Here is a 15,602-nt window from a genome sequence, read left to right on the forward strand (position 1 = left end):
AACTCAAACTCGAGTCTCTTCAACCTTCTTAATAATTCTTGCAACCACTTAAAATTAGCTTTAGTCTGTTGAAACGGATGTATTGTGTGTGTGCTAATGACCAAAGCAACTTAACACACACACACACAATATATCCATTCCTTTCAATATAGTAAAGTTAGAGTGAAGTGTTAGTCACCCGCTAAATTGTCCTGTAGCCAGGCTAAGCACTGAGCCCCAAAGGAAACACCATGGCGACTGTATTTCTGGGTCAGGTAAAGGTAGGAAGAGAAGGTTGATTTGAGAATGAAAGAAAAGCTTCAAAGGGAAGGACTCCTTGACCAAACACCTTACTGCTTCTTCAGCAATATCATCTCTAATCATCAAGTCATGTTGAAGGGACTTCTAATCTCCCACTACTTACCCCTGAGGGTGGGGAGAATAGTATAATTTTGATTCACTGGTGATTGGCCAGTCATGAACCACACCACATCCCTTTGTGCTATAAATTTCAGGGACTCCAGAGCTTTAGAACACTCTGGAGATGGCTCTGACTGTCTAGGCAGAGACTCACAAGTACCCATTTGATAAGGACTTGGGTATTACCCGAAGCCTTAGCTTATATCACTGCTGAAAAATTGATTGGGCCAAAACATTTGTTCAGGTTTTTTCCATAAGAGCATACAGAAAAACCTGAATGAACTTTTTGGTCAAACAATGGTATGCCCAAATCATGTATCAAAGTTCGAAACCAGGAGATCTCTCTTCTATATGCTTGCCAATCTGTCACCACTGCTGCTGCTAAGTCGCTTCAGTCATGTCCGACTCTGCGACCACAGAGGCAGCAGCCCACCACTGAGCACTATGCAAAAGGCAGGCCCTGTTTCCACAGGAACCTGTTTCAACAACTGTATTCTTTCTCTGTATCACCACTCTCTTCCACCCTATGAGCTCTTCCTCCTCAATTTGTAAATGTGCTTGGTTCTTTCCCAAATCAAAAGACTCAACCCATCCTCAATCCACACTATTTGCCAGTATCTTACCTTTCTTCCACTGTCTAAAATTTTCACAAACATTGTGGGGTTGTTCTGGCTAACATGCCTGGCTTTAAATATTTAAAAAAACCTAAACAACGGAGACTGGAAACTCAGTCATTTGAAAATAGCAGGTAGATTTTTAAGGGCAGATAAAATGCTTTTTTGTTGTCATTCTGGGAAAATATTTAATTCATCATCTTTGTTAGGTAAATATAAAGAAGCATTCCCCTATTGTTCTTGTGGAGAACAGAACATTATTAACCCAAATCTCATATCTTTCTAGACATAGAATTCTGTTGGCAATATAAACTGTTTTGTTTTTCTGGAGTATATTAACATCTCTGAGATGTTCTTTGTTTTTGTTTATGTAATGGGAGCACATAAGAGAACTCTTTTTGGTCCTGAATAAATTTAGAAGGACCAGTGTTGTAAAATGTTGCTTGCTATTGGGGGAGCTATGGGTATTCTTATTCAAGAGGCTAAGGAAGGAGATAAGTAATCAAGGCAATTGGATGCCTGCAGAAAGGACATAGAATCATTACCAGGAGGATTACCTGCACCTGATATTGAAGAGCAGCTGAAAAAAGAAACCAGACTCGTTCCAATATTCAGTGCTATATGTCTAATTGATGCAGAAAGTGCTAATATTGTATAAATTGTCCATATGGAAAGGCTGTGATTCTATGAATGAGAATATTTTCTCTACAATTGGAAGATATTCTTCTATCAACTATTCAACATTCTTGATCATACTTCTTTCAAGTATAACCTGGCACAGGAAATGGGGATTTAAGGTCCTGAGTGCTAACACTCCAATAAAAGTGGTGTCATGATATGGCTTCTATGCACCATTCAGTAAAATGAACCACCCCTTCTTGAAGGGAAAAATTTTCTTCCAGGACCAAGACAGAGAAAGTACAAGATGAGGCTGGGAATTTTATTTTGCTAAAAAGTAAGAATATGTTACTAGAAGGGTGGGGACATGCCAAAGCACATGGAATCCAGCTTCAAGTGGCTCCTGATAAGCAAATATGGCATAATTTGAGCATCAAAATTAAAGAAAACAACGACAACAACAAAAACTTTGACAATATTGATCATAACCAATTGAATAAAGTAGTAATCCATGAGCTCATACTGATATAAATAAGTGGACTGATATAAATAAGTCAAACATTGGATCATGAATAGCAAATTCACATAACCTCAAAATAATTCCTCATGAAAACCTGACTGATTACAAAGAGATGAAGAGTAACTTCACAGCTACTATCCAGGCAAACACTACCTTAATCAAGAGACCAAAGTAATGGGAAAAATGGAAATCATGTACCACATAATGGACACAGTAAGTACACTGTTTTACCTCTGTGATATAACTACTCAAGAGGTATGCTGCTGCTGCTAAGTCGCTTCAGTCGTGTCTGACTCCGTGCGACCCCATAGACGGCAGCCCACCAGGCTCCCCGGTCCCTGGGATTCTCCAGGCAAGAACACTGGAGTGGGTTGCCATTTCCTTCTCCAATGCATGAAAGTGAAAAGTGAAAGTGAAGTCGCTCAGTCGTGTCCTACTCTTAGTGACCCCATGGACTGCAGCCTACCAGGCTCCTCCATCCATGGGATTTTCCAGGCAAGAGTACTGGAGTGGGGTGCCATTGCCTTCTCCAACTCAAGAGGCATAACCTGAGCCTAATCATCAGGAAGTAGCAAATAAACCCAAACTGAGGAATAGTCTACACAATAACCAGCCTATAATCTTCAAAAGTATAAAGTCCTTAAAACCAAAGAAAGACAGACTATTTCAAACGGAAAGAAACTAAAGAGAAATGACAAATATGCGTGGTCCTGGGCTGGATGTTTTTTGCTGTAAAAGATATTAAAGCTTGAATGGGGTTTGATCATTACATGGGGGAACTTTATCAATGTGTTTCCTTATTTTGATGATTGTCTTGAGGTTATGTAAGAATCAACAAATAAAACAAAAATGGTTAATGTCATCCCATTTTATCCCCAGTGGCCAGTAAGGCCTGAATATTGTGTGAGAAAACAGTAGTGTGCACTCTTTGTTTCTAGTTCTTACCTCTCATTCAAGTTTTAACAACAGTAATTTTCCTTTTCTTTCATCTACTCCACTGTAACTGCTCACCAAGGACTTCAGTATAATCCTGGTTAACCAACCTTGTGCCACTTAGATCTGTGTGATCTTAGAAACTTTATTTCCCCTGTGCCTCAGTTCAGTCTAGTCTATCACATGGGAAAACAATTGTGGTTGAGATTTAAATACATATAAAATGCCTAAAATCACTCTTGGTACAGGTTAAGTGTTCAAAAATGCCAGCTACTGACTATTTCCATTGCAGAATTCTTGCCTATAATTCAGACCTATGTATTCAAATGCTCACTGGACATTTTCACCTGGATGTTGCATAGGCACCTGGAACAGAATGCCAACACCTAAACTCTGTACATAAGCACTTGTTCCCATTCTTCTCAGTCCATTTTCCTTATCCTCGTGAAAGCCTACACCAGAAACCTGAAAACCACCCTTTATCCTTTCTTCGAAATTTTTCCCATTCAATGGATGACCGAACAGTGTTAGTTAATTTTCTTAATATCCTTTTATTTATTCCCCTCCTCTCCTTCCTTGTCACTCCATTAGTTCATCATCTCATTATCTCTCCTATGTTTTTGTCAGTTTGTTGAGTATTTGGGGAGGGAGGTGTTGTTTCTTTATTTTCTGAATGAGATGGAAAAACCCTCAAAGTGGAAGTATTTATGCAAGAGGTCTGGCAGGATAGGAGAGTCAGTCCATGTGCCAAGACATACAGATTCTGAAGTAGATTCAGAGATTCAGATTGAGGCCTTTTTCAGAAATAGGCAGTGAGGAGTTCAGCTTTGATCAGTCACCATGGTAATTTCCTAGAGTGAACTGAGTTGAAGGAGGCAGTGTGCCAGGAGCACTAAGGCCTCAGGCTTCAGCCCCCAGGCAGGCAATTATCTGGTATGGTCCTGGTCTCACTCCCACCCCTGACCCGAAAGTTCCCCTGCCCTCTTCTCAGCCTGAGAGTTATCTGGAAGGGTGGGCCCAAGACAAGTCTCCTGTCATCCACAAACATCTCGCCACTTTGACCACTTCGCCTGAGATGCCAACTCAAGTGTTGCGGCTAGGTCACCACTCAGAATGAAACCCCTCATTGTCTCTCCTTTTAATAACTGCAGTTTACCTAGATTTCCTGCTTATCCTTGACACTCTCCCATCACTGTTCTATTCTATCTCAAAAATAATCTTTCTAAAATGTGAATATGAGTAAGTCTACCTTCCTTTAATGAATTCACGCTATCTTTAACATAGAATAAAACACTTTAGTATAGCTTCCAGGGCCCTTCTCTCTCGCTTTATGCTTGCTCCTCTCCTTCTCCCTTCTACTGACTTAATCACAGAGTTCTGAACTAATCAGATACCCATAAGCACCACTAATTCACTCTGAGAACTCTGTTCAAATGCTATTCTCTCTGGACTGCTGTTGCACTTTATTTCTTGCTTAGCTAACTTTTGCACTTTTTTAAGACTGAGCTCACGCATAATCACCTACAGGAAGCTTTGTGTGCACCCTGCAGTGGGTTACATGCTTTCCCATCTTGTGCTTCTTTCATCACAAGGTTTCATAGCTACCTGAAGTCTTAAATGTCCTCTATTGTCCTAGTCACCCAGATTCTCTATTCCTGCATTACTCTGAAAACAACCTGAGTGCAGGCACTCTGGATGTGTGTGGTTGTGTGAGTCTCTTTAGCTCTTATGTTGCATTTCTAGGGCTTAGTACATTGATAGAAATGTAGAAAAGATTTTTAAAAGACTTTTGAGGAAGTAAATAGCACCAGCTGGATTAGTGACTTTCTTCCTAACTCTACATCATTTAGCAAATTGACAAATCATCATGCACTTAAAATATATTGACAAGTTAGTCAATATTTACTTTCTATTCTCAGTATCTGGCTTTCAATAAGTACTCAATAAACATTTTAAAATATACAAGTTTTTAATTAAGACATTGAACCAGATATTAAACCCTTCTTTAAATTATTTCTTTAAAAATGTATGCTTTTTCTATGCTTATAAGATATGGACTTTCTAGAGCCTTTAAGATGACAGCTACTTTTTAGTAGCTGACTTATTAAAGATAAAAATAATTATGTTTTTGTGATTTTTCAAGGATTCTTTTTCTACCATGTGAGGCATTGGCTTTGGAGCAATTCCCCACTCTCATTAGACCAATGAGTTATTTTCTGTATTTTTCCTGTAGCTTTATAATCATCTAAACTTCACATGGTACCAAAAAGTAACTAGGATACTTTATACCACAAGAGTTCATAAAACAGAAAACATAAAAACGATCGATAAATCCTAAAAATGAGTCTCTTAAAAGTATTTTATAAAAGCTCGGAGGAATATCTCCAGGAAAATACAGACCTAGCTTTTATAAAGTTCTAGGTTTCTAGCTTGGGTGTAAATCAAGCCTCAGTGGCTTTACTTTATGTGACTGAAACAGATATGGCTCAAAAATATTTGTTGTTTGTTTTATATATTTTCAGTGACTCTGGATTGGTATTATATCTAGCTTATAGGGCACACTAAAATAAAGTACTAAGTGTGGAATCACCAATGATTTCAACAATGGACCTATTTTTGGCATATCTCCTGGATGATAGACAAACATTTGACCAAAGATTTGGACATGACTGAGAAACTGAACAACCTTTATATCTAGGATTCTGTCATCATGCTTAGGAAGGATCAACTCCATGGGTTAGCTCTGTTGCCACTATAATAAAATCAGTCAGTTCTGCATCCTCAGTTGAATGAATTCCACTAAGAAATGACTGGGATGTAGTAGTAGAGCCCTAACATTTAGCTGCTAAGGCCCTGGGTGACTAGGATAATAGAGGACATTTAAGACCTCAGTAGGTTATTGTGAAAGTGGAGCTTACAGAAGAAAAAAAGTAGATGCTATTTTATCTAATGATTTTTGTCCGCTCTACAAGATCACCCAAAGGTGGAAAGCTGACCATGCTCCACAAAGGACATGTCCTAGAGAAATCAGAAGTCCATTGACTCTGGAGGGATTCTAGTCAGAGGTCACCACGTCAGACCTGTTTACATGGTCACTAGCCTGAAAATAGGCCTATAAGTCATGGATGTTACCTCTAGAGATATTTAATCTATTGAAACCATCAGAAGATAAAAAAAAAAAGCCCATTATTCTGTCCCACATTTAGGGAAAAAAAATCCGTAAATATCATCAATGGATAAGTTAGCTCATCTCTAAAGCTCCTTCCTAACTTACAGAGCTACTTCAGCCCAAAGTGCTCATGGTACCTTCCTAAGAATTTCTACATTTGGGTAGAAAGAATTAGATAGATTTAATTCTTGTGACTTTCAGTAATTTACTTTGAGACTCAAAGTAGGATTTATCAGTAAGGTAAAGCTCTTAATATAAATCTCATGGTTTCTGATTATAGAAACACCCAGTGGGTGGTAGCCTTCATTATTACTATATAATTAAATTTTTATTTCTTGAAATACTTTAGTAGTTCTCAAAGCCTCTTGAACAATGGGGAGTACTTATTGTCTACTTATTGAATACATCATCGAGTAATCATTTCCACTAAGTTTCTTAAGAAGCTTTGCCATTTATTTCAGATGGGAACCTGTTGACAAATAGATAAATGAATAACCAAAGGAACTACAGAAAGGAACACCATATTCCACATCAACCCAGAATAAAACAGACATGAAAATATAAAAAGATGCAAATAAAAATCCATGCATTTATTTTTAAACTATTTATTGAAATCTGTCTATATGCAAAGTGCTCTCGTTAATGTCCAGAGAGCAGAGAGGGTGCTCCTTTATGACTATACAGCCCAGTGACATTGCTAAGATAAATGGTCAAATATAAGACCTAAGAATACTATTTCTTCTTTGTTTCATGTCTCTTCTGCAATATGGATAAAATCAACTATGGAACAAGCTATGGTTTGTGCATTTTGCTGTTTAGAATAATTTCTAGCAGAGGTGATGACTATAATTTTTAAAGAATAATTGTGGCAAATTTGATAAAAAGTAACCACAGCAGAAGTCTGAATTGTACTATAATGAGACAGAATGCATGAGTTTTTGATCACAGGGCCTCGGACAATTCACATTTATGAACTTTCAGTTTTCTCTTCTGTAAAATATAAAAGATAGAACTGTGTCATTGTTTATCTTTTTTACATGGAGACATATGGGATTGAAGAGATATATAAGGTAAAAGGAAAAACAATACCCTGGTGACATAGATATTATTAACATGGGAGGAAATGAGGATTTAGGAAGATTAAGTATCTTGTGAAAGGTTATACAAGGGAGTGGCTGAGTTGTGCCAAGGTTCATAAACTCTTATTACCATTTTCATCTTGGAAATATATATGAAAAGGTAATTCTTGAGTTTGTTACTTTGCTCTCTTTACAGATTTTGTATAGCAGTTACCGTTTAATCCCTGGCTGTGGTATGTATACAACGGTTTTGACTTTTTTGTGCATGCTTGCTTGCTTGCTAAGTCGCTTCAGTCATGTCCGACTCTGTGCGACCCCATAGACGGCAGCCCACCAGGCTCCCCCATCTCTGGGATTCTCTAGGCAAGAACACTGGAGTGGGTTGCCATTTCCTTCTCCAATGCATGAAAGTGAAAAGTGAAAGGGAAGTCGCTTAGTCGTGTCCGAGTCTTAGTGACCCCATGGACTGCAGCCTACAAGACTCCTCCGTCCATGGGATTTTCTAGGCAAAAGTACTGGAGTGGGGTGCCATTGCCTTCTCCATTTTTGTGCATAAGAATTATCTAGTAAGCTTATTTAAAATGTGGGTTTTGGAATACACTTTACCTCCCACACTGATTCACTGTATCTGGTGTGGAACCCAGGAATCCACATTTTTAACAACTACTCCCCAGGTGATTCCATCACAGGTGATCCATAGATTAACTTTTGAGAAACACCTATTTCCATCACATGGAGGATTTTAGCAGAAAAGCAGGTATCTTTCTGTTTTTTTAGAATCCAGCATATTGACAGTGTCTAGGTCCTATCAAAATACCTAATTAAATATGTTACATAAAGCTGAAATGACCTCAAGTTCAGTATGATCCAATTTATCTTTAATTGGATGGATTTGAACTGAGCCCCCCAAATGATTTAATACATATAATTGTATGCATATACACAAGGTAGATGCTTTCTGTGGTAGAAGAACAAAAAGTATTATTAATTGCTGATTTTTCAGCTAGATTTGATATTAAAATTCTTAAGGGAAATTTATTGTATCAATTTAGTAGATCAAAAAGGAAGAGTGATATCTCTGGATTAGATTTTTAAGAAGCATGTAAATTTAATTCTGTGAAACACAGCAAAACAGAACTTTGAGGCCTTGAGGTAATGTTTCCACAAATCTTTGCCTAGTCCATTCTTTAGAAATTATACAGGAAGGTGCTCTATCGATGCTTTTGTAAATCTTCTCTTCTGTCTCCTCATTAAATTGACTTTAGCCTAAATTGATCTGCTTAGCATACAGTGGTTGACTTTATACCTGAAGGCATCTAATCACCCTCTGTCTAATCCAGAACTGGTAATAGATCAATGGACAAACAAATTCAAGATTATTTACAGGTTACTGAAATTCCCTGCAATCCTTTGTCAGGATAAACATCAAAGGGCTAGCAATTTTTCTGTTTGCTTGTTTTTACTGTCATAAGACAAAATATTTATGGTATTCTAAGAATGTGTAAGAAGAATATTAATTTCAAAGTCAAAAGAAGAGGCCAGTCCTGGAGCTATTCTACCCAGACCAAAGGTTTTGGATATTTCAGATGTAGTGTCTGTGTGGTCAGAAAACTAACCATTTTCCCAGAAAGCCTACTTACTGTCATTTGCACCGTGTGGATTGTTGCATGAATGATGAGACCATTAAGATGCCACACTCCAGAATGTAGTAGGTAGACATTTTTTTCTGGAGAGAAAAAAAGAAAACTACTAATGTGTATCAGTGTCCATCTAGAGTCTTAATAGACTCCAGGTTAATAAGGACCTTCAAGACTACCTAGTTTAATCGTTCACCTAATTATGGGCCTCTGTAGTCTGTTTGACTGTTGTTTTTAAACATGTGACCACTTTGGAGTCTTTGGCTTATAGTTAAAAAAGCAAATGGCTGGACTTCAATTTTGTTTTTAAAAAGAATAGTATTTATTGTAGGAAAAGTCTGGAGAAGATGTTTCCCTACACCAATATGTCAGCTAATTACCACCTCGCCTTTAATGCTACTTACAAGAAACACATTTCTTCTATAAATGTAAAGAATTTATTAAAAATCATAGCAATATTGATTTAAATAAAATTAACCATAAAGAAAAGTAGAAATAATTCACCATTAATGAACACCTGATGGTACTAGTCTCTGTGATAGTGCTTTATATGTAATCCTTTCAAAGATGTTATGAGAGCATATATGTTACCATATGTTACCATATCTTACAAATGACATGGGTTTAAAAAGTACTAAACTAAAGGGTTTAGAAAGTACTAAACAACTTACCCAATTTCATATAACCAGTAAGTGGCAGAACAAGCTTCTACCTTGTCTGCCTGACTTGGAAGCCCATGATTTTTCTCACAGAGCCATTTGCTCTTCTCATTCATAATTTCCAGAAAAATCATCTGCGGAAAAATCACAGCAATTATAGTTCTCACTTTTCCTCTATCCCACCTCTGACATCTGCCCCAGCATTGTGGAGAATCATAATATGGAATAGAAAAACGTGGGCCTGGTAATCAGATCACATCTCCACTTTCTGTGTAACTTCGAAAGGTATCTTCTTTTGAAATTCAGTTTATTCATCTGTAAAGTGGGTATAAAATAATCAGCCTCAGTAGCACTTTCTAAGTATTGCCTTCCTCTTCCTTCAATCAAGAAGGAAAGAAGAGTGGGAGTAGGGTAAAGATACTGAAGCAGGAGAAAATTTTATCTTCTCTCCACCTATTGTATCATATGTACCACTGTGACCAGTCCAAAATAGATGCCTTAGGACAATCTGCTGAAATAGTTGGACTGGAGACATTACAAACTATTGAAAGACAGATTAATGATAGTCATGAAGGAAACAACTCTGTAGTTCTGGTTTATTCAGTCCGTTCAGTTCAGTCACTCAGTCGTGTCTGACTCTATGCTACCCCATAGACTGCAGCACGCCAGGCCTTCCTGTCCATCACCAACTTCCAGAGTTAAGCAAACTCATGTCCATTGAGTTGGTGATGCCATCCAACCATCTCATCCTCTGTCATGCCCTTCTCTTCTCGCCTTCAATCTTTCCCAGCATCAGGGTCTTTTCCAATAAGTCAGCTCTTCACATCAGGTAGCCGAAGTATTGGGGTTTCAACATCAACATCAGTGATTTCAATGAACATTCAGGACTGATTTCCTTTAGGATGAACTGGTTGGATCTCCTTGCAGTCCAGGGGACTCTCAAGAGTCTTCTCCAACACCACAGTTCAAAAGCATCAATCCTTCAGCACTCAGCTTTCTTTATAGTCCAATGCTCACACCCATATATGACTACTGGAAAAACCATAGCGTTGACTAGATGGACCTTTGTTGGAAAAATAATGTCTCTACTTTTTAATATGCTGTCTAGGTTGGTCATAACTTTTCTTCCAAGGAGTAAGTGTCTTTTAGTTTCATGGCTGCAGTCACCATCTGCAGTGATTTTGGAGCCCCAGAAAATAAAGTCTGCCACTGTTTCCACTGTTTCTCCACCTATTTCCCATGAAGTGATGGGATGGGATGCCATGATCTTTGTTTTCTGAATGTTGACTTTCAGCCAACATTTTAACTCTCCTCTTTCATTTTCATCAAGAGGCTCTTTGGTTCTTCTTCACTTTCTACCATAACGGTGTTGTCATCTGCATATCTAAGGTTATTGATATTTCTCCTGGCAATCTTCAGTCCAGCTTGTGCTTCATCCAGCCCAGAATTTCTCATGATTTACTCTGCATATAAGTTAAATAAGCAGGATGACAATATACAGCCCTGACGTACTCTTTTTCCTATTTGGAACCAGTTCCTATTTGAAACCAGTCCATGTCCAGTTCTAACTGTTGCTTCCTGACCTACATACAGATTTCTCAAGAGGTAGATCAGGTGGTCTGGTATTCCCATCTGTTTCAGAATTTTCCACAGTTGATTGTGATCCACACAGTCAAGGCTTTGGCATAGTTAATAAAGCAGAAATATATGTTTTTCTGGACCTCTCTTGCTTTTTCCATGATGCAACAGATGTTGGCCTTTGATCTCTGGTTCTTCTGACTTTTCTAAAACCAGCTTGAACAGCTGGAAGTTCACGGTTCATGTATTACTAAAGTCTGGCTTGGAGAATTTTGAGCATTACTTTACTAGCGTGTGAGATAAGTGCAATTGTGCAGTAGTTTGAGCATTCTTTGGCATTGCTTTTATTAGGGATTAGAATGAAAACTGACCTTTTCCAGTCCTGTGGCCACTGCTGAGTTTTCCAAATTTGCTGGCATATTGAGTGCAGCACTTTCACAGCATCATCTTACAGAATTTGAAATAGCTCAACTGAAATTCCATCACCTCCACTAGCTTTGTTCATAGTGATGCTTCCTAAGGCCCACTTGATTTCACATTCTAGGATGTCTGGCTCTAGGTGAGTGATCACACCATCTTGATTATCTGGGTCATGAAGAACTTTTTTGTACAGTTCTATGTATTCCTGCCACCTCTTCTTAATATCTTCTGCTTCTGTTAGGTCCATACCATTTCTGTCCTTTATCGAGCCCATCTTTGCATGAAATGTTCCTTAGTATCTCTAATTTTCTTGAAGAGATCGCTAGTCTTTCTCATTCTATTGTTTTCCTCTATTTCTTTGCACTGATCACCGAGGGAGGCTTTCTTATCTCTTCTTGCTATTCTTTTGGAACTCTGCATTCAAATGGGTATATCTTTCCTTTTCTCCTTTGCTATTTGCTTCTCTACTTTTCACAGCTATTTGTAAGGCCTCCTCAGAGGGCCATTTTGCTTTTTTGCATTTCTTTTTCTTGGGGATGGTCTTGCTCCATATCTCCTGTACAATGTCATGAACCTGTGTCCATAGTTCATCAGGCACTCCGTCTATCAGATCTAGTCCCTTAAATCCATTTCTCACTTCCACTGTATAATCGTAAGGGATTTGATTTAGGTCATACCTGAATGGTCTAGTGGTTTTCCCTACTTTCTTCAATTTAAGTCTGAATTTGGCAATAAGCAGTTCATGATCTGAGCCACAGTCAGCTCCCGGTCTTGTTTTTGCTGACTGTATAGAGCTTGTCCATCTTTGGCTGCAAAGAATATAATCAATCTGATTTTGGTGTTGACCATCTGGTGATGTCCATGTGTAGAGTCTTCTCTTGTGTTGTTGGAAGAGGGTGTTTGCTATGACCAGTGCCTTCTCTTGGCAGAACTCTATTAGCCTTTGCTCTGCTTCCTTCTGTATTCCAAGGCCAAATTTCCCTGTTACTCTAGGTGTTTCTTGACTTCCTTCTTTTGCATTCCAGTTCCCTGTAATAAAAAGGACATTTTTTTGGTAGTTCTGGTTATGCAGCTGTTAATTTAAATCACGTCTAATATTCCTGGACATTAATTTTGCAGAAACACATTCTCATAATTCAACCAGTATCCTATGTTGCTAATCTTCAGGGGAATATTCTAGACTTGAACATATTTTAATGAGAGGATTCTTGGCTTAAGAACAACTTGATTGAATATTAACAATGCATTTTTATTGCATCTTTAATTCCAAGGACATAAACATATTTTTAATATAATCATACCATTAAGCATATATGTACTCAATTATTTTGAATAGGTTAAGTGAGGTTGTTCCCACCACCCTTTTATTGCATAATCTTATACTGTATTAAATGGCACCCTACTCCAGTACTCTTGCCTGGAAAATCCCATGGATGGAGGAACCTGGTAGGCTGTAGTCCATGGGGTCGCTAAGAGTCGGACACGACTGAGTGACTTCACTTTCACTTTTTCACTTTCATGCATTGAAGAAGGAAATGGCAACCCACTCCAGTTTTCTTGCCTGGAGAATCCCAGGGGCAGGAGAGCCAGGTGGGCTGACGTCTATGGGGTCACGCAGAGTCGGACACGACTAAAGTGACTTAGCAGTAGCAGCAGCATACTGTATTAACACACTTGTATATGTTTCCACCATTGTTCTATACCTTTAGTTCTAGAGTATTTCACCTTTAAAACAATTTTTTAAAATTATGTGCTCCATTGTTTGTTTCTGCTTAGCTGATTATTAAATTGACTTTTCTCTAATTTTTATTGAAGACAGAAATAATCTTTTTGTGCTATTAGTTTTAGTTTCATCTAGACTTCTAAAGATCAACACATTTGTCATGTTTACAGTTGAATGTCAAGACCAGCTGTGAATTAAGCAGAGACAATGGCTTGTGTGGCTTAGATGACATTTCCATTTTGGAGAGTGATCCTGATTTGAGGGAAGTCAGGGGTATTTAGCTCTAGATTTCAGGTGATGTGTATCATAGTCATGGTTCTGCCTCTAAGTCTGTGTCCTTTTGCTTTGTCAGATCAGATCAGTCGCTCAGTCATGTCCGACTCTTTGAGACCCCATGAATTGCAGCACGCCAGGCCTCTCTGTCCATCACCAACTCCGGGAGTTAACTGAGACTCACGTCCAACAAGTTAGTGATGCCATCCAGCCATCTCATCCTCTGTTGTCCCCTTCTCCTCCTGCCTCCAATCCCTCCCAGCATCAGTCTTTTCCAATGAGTCAACTCTTCGAATCAGGTGGCCAAAGGACTGGAGTTTCAGCTTCAGCATCATTCCTTCCAAAGAAATCCTAGGGCTGATCTCCTTCAGAATGGACTGGTTGGATCTCCTTGCAGTCCAAGGGACTCTCAAGAGTCTTCTCCAACACCACAGCTCAAAAGCATCAATTCTTTGATGCTCAGCCTTCTTCACAGTCCAACTCTCACATCCATACATGACCACAGGAAAAACCATAGCCTTGACTAGATGAACCTTTGTTGGCAAAGTAATGTCTCTGCTTTTGAATATGCTATCCAGGTTGGTCATAACTTTTCTTCCAAGGAGTAAGCGTCTTTTAATTTCATGGCTGCAGTCACCATCTGTAGTGATTTTGGAGCCCCCAAAAATAAAGTCTGACATTGTTTCCACTCTTTCCCCATCTATTTCCCATGAAGTGGTGGGACTGGATGCCATGATCTTTGTTTTCTGAATGTTGAGCTTTAAGTCAACTTTTTCACTCTCCACTTTCACTTTCATCAAGAGGCTTTTTAGTTCCTCTTCATTTTCTGCCATAAGGGTGGTGTCATCTGCATATCTGAGGTTATTGATATTTCTCCCAGCAATCTTGATTCCAGCTTGTGTTTCTTCCAGTCCAGCGTTTCTCATGATGTACTCTGCATATAAGTTAAATAAACAGGGTGACAATATACAGCCTTGACGAACTCCTTTTCCTATTTGGAACCAGTCTGTAGTTCCATGTCCAGTTCTAACTGTTGCTTCCTGACCTGCATACAAATTTCTCAAGAGGCAGATCAGGTGGTCTGGTATTCCCATCTCTTTCAGAATTTTCCACAGTTTATTGTGATCCACACAGTCAAAGGCTTTGGCATAGTCAATAAAGCAGAAATAGATGTTTTTCTGGAACTCTCTTGCTTTTTCTATGATCCAGCGGATGTTGACAATTTGATCTCTGGTTCCTCTGCCTTTTCTAAAACCAGCTTGAACATCAGGAAGTTCACGGTTTACATATTGCTGAAGCCTGGCTTGGAGAATTTTGAGCATAACTTTACTAGCGTGTGAGATGAATGCAATTGTGCAGTAGTTTAAGCATTCTTTGGCATTGCCTTTCTTTGGGATTGGAATGCAAACTGACCTTTTCCAGTCCTGTGGCCACTGCTGAGTTTTCCAAATTTGCTGGCATATTGAGTGCTGCACTTTCACAGCATCATCTTTCAGGATTTGGAATAGCTCAACTGGAATTCCATCACTTCCACTAGCTTTGTTTGTAGTGATGCTTTCTAAGGCCCACTTGACTTCATGTTCCAGGATGTCTGGCTCTAGGTGAGTGATCACACCATGGTGATTATCTGGGTTGTGAAGATCTTTTTTGTACAGTTCTTCTGTGTATTCTTGCCACCTCTTCTTAATATCTTCTGCTTCTGTTAGGTCCGTACAATTTCTGTCCCTTATCGAGCTCATCTTTGCATGAAATGTTCCTTTGGTATCTCTGATTTTCTTGAAGAGATCCCTAGTCTTTCCTATTCTGTTGTTTTCCTCTATTTCTTTGCATTGATCACTGAAGATGGCTTTCTTATCTCATCTTGCTATTCTTTGGAACTCTGCATTCAGATGCTCATATCTTTCCTTTTCTCCTTTGCTTTTCGCTTCTCTTCTTTTCACAGCTATTTGTAAGGCCTCCCCAGACAACCATTTTGCTTTT

General features: G+C 38.7%; 1 long non-coding RNA gene across 1 annotated transcript in view; it reads left to right on the forward strand.

Moving 5' to 3' along the window:
* The window catches only part of LOC138987624 (uncharacterized), a 398,295-nt gene that overhangs the window by 115,109 nt on the left and 267,584 nt on the right, over positions 1–15,602 (forward strand). Inside the window, exon 2 of the long non-coding RNA XR_011464010.1 lies at positions 7,529–7,565. This is a non-coding gene — a long non-coding RNA (uncharacterized lncRNA). The remainder of the gene's footprint in view (positions 1–7,528; positions 7,566–15,602) is intronic.

The sequence above is a fragment of the Bos mutus genome, chromosome 4 (genome assembly GCF_027580195.1).
Source record: "Bos mutus isolate GX-2022 chromosome 4, NWIPB_WYAK_1.1, whole genome shotgun sequence".
In the NCBI taxonomy this organism is placed as follows: domain Eukaryota; kingdom Metazoa; phylum Chordata; class Mammalia; order Artiodactyla; family Bovidae; genus Bos; species Bos mutus.